Source organism: Trichosurus vulpecula, chromosome 8 (genome assembly GCF_011100635.1).
Source record: "Trichosurus vulpecula isolate mTriVul1 chromosome 8, mTriVul1.pri, whole genome shotgun sequence".
Classification (NCBI taxonomy): domain Eukaryota; kingdom Metazoa; phylum Chordata; class Mammalia; order Diprotodontia; family Phalangeridae; genus Trichosurus; species Trichosurus vulpecula.
Window position 1 is genome coordinate 241,746,199 of NC_050580.1, and position 6,809 is coordinate 241,753,007.

General features: G+C 38.8%; 1 pseudogene; it reads right to left on the reverse strand.

Moving 5' to 3' along the window:
• Positions 1-5,047: 5,047 nt before the first annotated feature.
• On the reverse strand, positions 5,048-5,919 carry LOC118827988 (annotated as a pseudogene).
• Between the last annotated feature and the right edge of the window lie 890 nt (positions 5,920-6,809).

Sequence of the window (6,809 nt, forward strand, 5' to 3'; positions counted from 1 at the left end):
TTGAAGTCACAAAGATCAGTCTTTCTCACTCCATGCCCAGAATTCTGTCGGTTTCACCACCTAGCTGCTCTAGAGAACAGATAAAATCCCAAACAGAAATTCACTATAATATCCAAAAGATGTTTTTGCTGTCACTATTGCTGCTTGTTGTTTGTTTTTCCATTATAAACTGATTTTAAAGTATCCTCATTTTATCCTATCTATCCATCTATCCATCTATCTATCTATCTATCTATCTATCCATCTATCTATCTTCTATGAACAATAATGGTTTGCATGTTGCCTCTCTCCTTCAGATATGAACTCCTCAAGGCAAGGACTGCTTTTACCTCTCTTTGTGTCCCTTGCACTTTTAGCAAAAAATGTTTAAGGCTGGTAAACATTAAGAGTTTAATAAATGCTTATTGAAATGACTTGATTTGATTTTTAGTCTCAATAGAAAAGCTCAGGATGGCTCTCATTCATGCCTGAAGATGGGTTAATGAGGGGTTACAAAGAAATGGAGGTAAGTGGGAATGGTGATAAATTGTACATGATGTTTATATTTCTTCAAACCCTATGCTATATTTTGCATCACTTATTAAATGTAATATTTAATGACTAATTTTTATCCTTAGTGAGTCATTATGGCCCAATGACTAAAGACCAAGCCTCAAATTCAGTTAAGATCAAGTTCACAATTCCCTCCTCTAACACACACTGAATGTGTAAATTGGAAAATTCTCTTAATCTCTCAGAGTTCTAGGTGGCCCTCTAAATTTATTACTTGCAGAGAAGATGCTATCTTGCACTGATAAATGGAGTTTCCTCACTTGGGAGGTTTTTTTTCATAATTAAAGCACAGGTCCAGTCCTTATCCTTATTTTTGTTATATTATTTATATAGTTTTATTTCTGATGGGGGAAAATAATTGTTTAAGCCAGAAGTTTTCTTTTTTCCACATTATCATGTTGCAAAAGAAAAAAAGCAGACAAAAAGGAAAAAAAGTAAAAATAATAAAGACATTTTAAAAAATGTATTAAGCAAACTTATCAAAGTGTTGTCTACAAGGTTAAAACTATTTTCACAACAACACTAAGGTTTTAAAAATTCCTAGTAGTGTAAGTTTCGGTAGATATATCACACATAAAGAACTCTCAGGGGCAAAAGTTTTTGAGTCCAAAAAGGTCCTGAAACCAAAAAATTTGAGAAGCTCTGATTTGAGTAGGAAATCACTCTAATATTCCAGTTCATCTTATGAATCAGAAGTCAGGTTACTCCAAAAATAGCTCAGGTATCCTCTTCCTCCTAGTACCTAGCAAATTTTAAGACTAAGAATTTAAGAACAAAAACATGTATCCTCATGTATACTAAAATTGAAAATTCATATACATGCATACACATATACATATATACACACATATACATGCACATATATTTACATATATAATGATGACAAGCGCAAAAGTAGATTATCAAGAACAAAACAATTTCAGTAGGAGCTTCCTCTGCTCTTAAAATAATATCTTTATTGCATGGATATAAGGTTTATGAACACAAGATTAAATTTGTACTCCATGAATTACTTTTCCAAACCAATAATAGTTAATGATATTAATGACCACCATTCCAAGTTTAACAAAATGCACATAGAAAATATTACTATTTTGACATTAAAAAGGCTTTCATATGAAAATTAACATAGTACATAACTAAAAATGACACTTTCTCTTAATGATAGTTATAAGACACACCTTCAGATATAATTGTCTGTGTCACATTTGATATTACGACAATAGAACTGTTTTCAAAAGAGCTCTAATTAGATTATTTAAAAAAAAACTTTCAGAAACATAAATAAGTCAGAATTGTCAGAACTTCAGAGAGGCAACCTGGTATAATGTGTAGAGATGTGGCTTTGAAGCCAAGAAGACCTGGATCTAAGTCTCACCTTGATTACAGGCTGGATGTGCAATTTTTTAGCAAATAACTTACTGTCTCAGTGGTCTAGGCTACACGTGTCAAACATGCTGGTCATAGGTCCCACAACACTCGTGTGTGGCCCACACCAGATTAAAATGCAATTGGGAAATATTATAATAAGTTAATAAAATATAGTAAAACATAGATAACATTACATTTAAAACTAAATCAATAGGTGGTCCCTGGGCAGCTTAGGGACCCTCAATTTTGTGTATTTACACCAGGTTTTAAGAAACTTTCTAGGCTTATAAATTGAAGAGAAGGTGTCAACTTAAATTGGGTAGTTGGGTGGTATTCTTTGTCAGGGTGTCCCTAATGAAAACACAGGTCCAATTGCTCTCTTTATCCCAGAACTCCAGTGGGGTCTTTGGGATATTTTTACTCCTTTGTTGAGGCAACCATTGAGGTGCTACTTTGGTACATAGAAGTATAGAACACTTGCAATTATATACATTTTTCATGAATAACAACGATAATGTCTTATATAGCATTTTGGGATCACAAAATGTCATACATGCACTACCTCATTTAATTTTCATGGTCACCTTGTAAGATAGGTAGTACAAGTGCTGTTACCTCCATTGAAACAATTGAGGATTGGAAACATCAAGGAATTTGCCCAGTGACACACAACTAGTTAGGGGTGGATCTAGAATTTTCTAGGTTCTCTATCTTTTAAGAGCTCTTTCTATAATGCTGTATTACTTCAAAGAGTCACAGTTTAGGAGGAACCTTGGCAACTTGGAGCACATACAGGATGACAACAAAGACGGAGTGGCGACTGGAGGCTGCTCCTTATAGGAATCAAGGTACATTATATAAATGCGTATGTTACAAGTTAGAAAAGGAAGTAGCCAAAGGTCACATCAGAGAGTCAAGAGAATAGAGAAAGAGGGATGTCCCCTATTTTGAGAGATCAGGGAAGTTTTCATAAGAGAATTAGAACTTATGATGGATCTTGGAATTGTAGTTTCAATAGGAAGAGATGTAAATGGAATTTATTCTAGAGACTTCAGATTATATATGTTTGTAGAGAGGAGGAAGAAAGAAAGTGACCAAGTGACCAAGTTAACCAATTTGGTTGTTTGTAAAGGTGGCAATAGACTAGAATATCTCTATGGTTTGTTTGAACTCCAAATCAACGATCATGTACTTCTATGATGATAGTGTGCATAAATGAGAATAATATGAAATAAAAATTAAAAAAAGTTTAGATTCAGACCATGGAAGATTTGAATCTCAGGATAAGGAGTTAACATTTAAGTTAATTATTTTTTAAAGTTTTAAATTTATCTTTATTAAGTTTATGTATAAGTAAATGGGGCACCACTAAAAGATTTTCAGTTATAAAGTGACATGGCTAGAGCTATGTATTGAGAAAGTGACTATTATATGGGTCTAAGGGATAGATTTAAGTGGAGAGAAGTTGGAGTTAGAAATTATTTACGGCTATAGTAAGAGTCTAGGGGAGATCTAATAATGGCCCAAATTAGGATGCTGGCATCAAAACCAGAAAGGAGGAGATAGGCAGTAGAAATACTACAAAAGGAGAATTGCCAGGACTTGACAACTGATTGGATTAAAGGATCAAAGACAGGTCTATTTTCTCATAACATTCATTGTCAGTCTTATTACATATCCATGATGGAAGACTATGCAGTGTAATGCAAAATATATTTCAATTGCTACAGCTAATAGAAAAGAGCTAATGATAAAAGGAAATAATCTTAAGCACAATGATTTTAAAAATGGTAGTTTTGATGGATTATTTCCTCATAGATGTAGAAATTTAGGATGACATTTCAGAAATATTGGGTTATAGTCAATTAATTATAAATCATTATTATTTAAAGGACATTATAACATGCCTACCTGACAAAGCAGTTTCCCTTAATTTCCACCCCCCCACTATTCTCAAAGGTTTAATGACTATATTTTTAGAAATAAACCAGCAACGTGGGTAGTCCTCTGCTCCAAGAAAGTAATTACTGTTGAAATCATTCTGTCTCTGTCCCCTTCAGAGTTAGGAAACCTGGATTTGAGGCCAGACACTGATGTGTAAATGACTGAAATGACATCATGTTGCCTTTGCATTTTGACAGTAGCATTAGCCCCCAAAGCTGACTTCTCTTGTTTCTTCCCATATACAGTAAAAATTAATCCCTTTTTCTGCTGATCCCACTAGTAACAACTGAAGCCTCTCTGAAGTGGCATTATAAAATCTGAGCAGTTATTTTTCCCCTTAATGTCTTAAAGATTATATAATACTTTGTAGTTTTTGGCGTACTTTCCTTGCCACACTCTGAGGTAGTCAATGTGGGAAACGAGGTTGGTTAAGTTAGGTTATTTTGTTGAGTTGTGTTTGACTTTCCATAACTGCATTTGGGTTTTGTGTTTCTTTTTTGTTGTTGTTGCTTTGTTTTTTAGAAGTTAAGGTAACACTATTTGTTGAAAGTTTATACAGACAAGGCCAAGGCTGTGGACATCCAAACCAGTGTTATTTAGAAGCACATACATACACATACACAGACAAACATCACCCCCCCCCCAACAAAAAGAGACAAAACTCCTCCCCCTGACCCTGGGGGGGGGGGGAAAGAAACAACAAAAAAAACCAAAAAACAAACCCAAGCATGGTGAAAACTGGACCAGACAAAATCCCACAGAAAACTGGCTTCTAACAAGACACAATATTCTGAAATGCAAAAGCAAAAACCAGTCTACAGGCCAAAGGGAAAGAGGTCAATCTTAGGTCAAACAGGTCAGCTCTGGGAGCCCAGGAACTGGGATCGGCAGGTCATTTCTCCGGGCTAGAAGTTCAGCCTCTTTGGGGGCTTCCTGGTAGGAACTGGGAAGGAGTGTTACATTTGTAGGTGATCCTGAGTACACCCTTAAAAGTTCAAGTCCCTCAGGTCGGAGGTGTTTTGGGCAAGTGTGGGGCTCTCCTCCATCTTTTCCAGTGAAGGGGAACCTGACCCACAATGACTTGAGAAGGTCCATCAAATTTTTGTGGACTGGAAGCAGTCAGTAGGCTCAGTAGGGGAGGCCACGGGGAGGTGGCCCTGAATTGTCTTTTCTGTTTCAGTCACATGGCATAGAACCCCACAGGGACAGTGGCCACAATGGAGAGGGTGAGGATCCAAGGGAGGAGGGCGAGTAGGGGAGAAGACTTTGCTGGGGCTTTGGGGCAGCAGTCTCTGTGGAAGTAAGGCAGAATCCTTTGTTCAAAAACTTTTTCAAAGCTCTTGCTTCCCAGAAATGTTTCAGTTCTTCTGGTTCTTGGATAACAACTCCTGCAGCTCCTCAAACATCTGGATGTTCAGGAGGAAGAATGTCTGTGCCTCCTCCACCACTTTCTTCTTGGTGGCTGGGCATATCTCCATGGCTTTCATTCGGGAACGGTAAAGCTGCTTGAATTTGGTGGCGTTGGTCATAGCCGGGAAACTGAAGAAGGCCACCCATTCCCCTGTGCTGGGGAGGTCCAGGGATGTCTGGGCAATCTTCTTAAGGATCTGACCCCAGAGAGGTCCCCCAGCTAAAGCGTGTAGACTTGGGCCACCAGCAGCTCAGGCTCAGTGTGGTCCAGGTCAGGAAGCCAGTTCACGTACTTCTCTGTGTCTGCCTTTCTCCGCTGGGGGCCGTACCAGAACTTCATGTACTGCCCCAGGGCAGGCGTGGGGTTGGACTCATGGGAAAGTAGATTGGGGTGAGAGAAGGGTGAGTCTTGCTCTGCTCCAGCTCCTCCTCCAAGGTCACATAGACGTGATACAGAGAAGACATCACCATCTTGAAGCCTTCCGGAGGCACCTGCCCCTTGTGAAAATTCTTCAGGAATTCCACATTCTCAGCCTGGGCGTGAACTTCCTTTGCGCCTTCTTTCAGGGCCTCTGAATGAAAATCCTGAGACATGCTGTCGGGCTGTTCTGCCTTTACAACTTCCATCGCAATCCCCTCTTGCTTCGCTCCCCTCTCCCGGCTCCTGTGTGCACTTCCCTCGGCCCGGAGTGCCCGCGCTGCTCTCTCCTAAGTCTTGGGAGCACAGTGGACGGAGTTTGTTCCATTTGGAGTTTTCTTGGCAAAGATACAGGAGGGAGTTGAGATACTGGAATGATTTGCCATTTCTTTCTTCAGCTCTTTTTGCAGATGAGGAACTGAGGCAAATAGCGTTAATTGCTCAGGGTCACACAGCTAGTAAGTAGCTGAGTCCAGATTTGAGCTCAGGAAGATGAGCTTTCCTGACCCCAGGTTCAGCACTTTATCCACTGTGCCACCTAGCTGCCTAGTTAAATGAGGAGTCAGGGCTGCTTAGAGGACAGTGTTCTTTCTTCTATATCATGATACCCTTATCATATTACCTTTCCAATTTAAATATATGAGCAAATCTCCTCAAAACCTTCTCAGATTAATTAAATAGAAAGAAAGCCAATTAATTTTCTTATTCTTTCTCAATGATCAGTCTGGCCAGAATCTGAGCTCTAGTCTTACAATGTACTTATCCTTCATTTTCTCCTTTAAAATGAACTGACCATTCACCTGCATAGCATGCAAAAATATACATTCTACCCATTCAAGTCACATGTTGGAAGTGTATAGCATTCACTTCTGTGTCTTTTCTGGCTTATTAAATGACTCCTTCCAGAATCTTCATTTCAGGAGGGCCCCCAGGCCAGTCATGTCTCATTCTCCTTCAGGCTACACTCTAGATTCCCTCTATATGACCCAAGATTTCACCCTTAAATCTCATACAAGCCCTGAAATTCATACGTTGGAACTACTCTCTTGCTCCTATGGCCTTTCCCTCTGATTGAATGTCTCCTCCCAGAAAGTCTTTTTACAGACAGCAACCA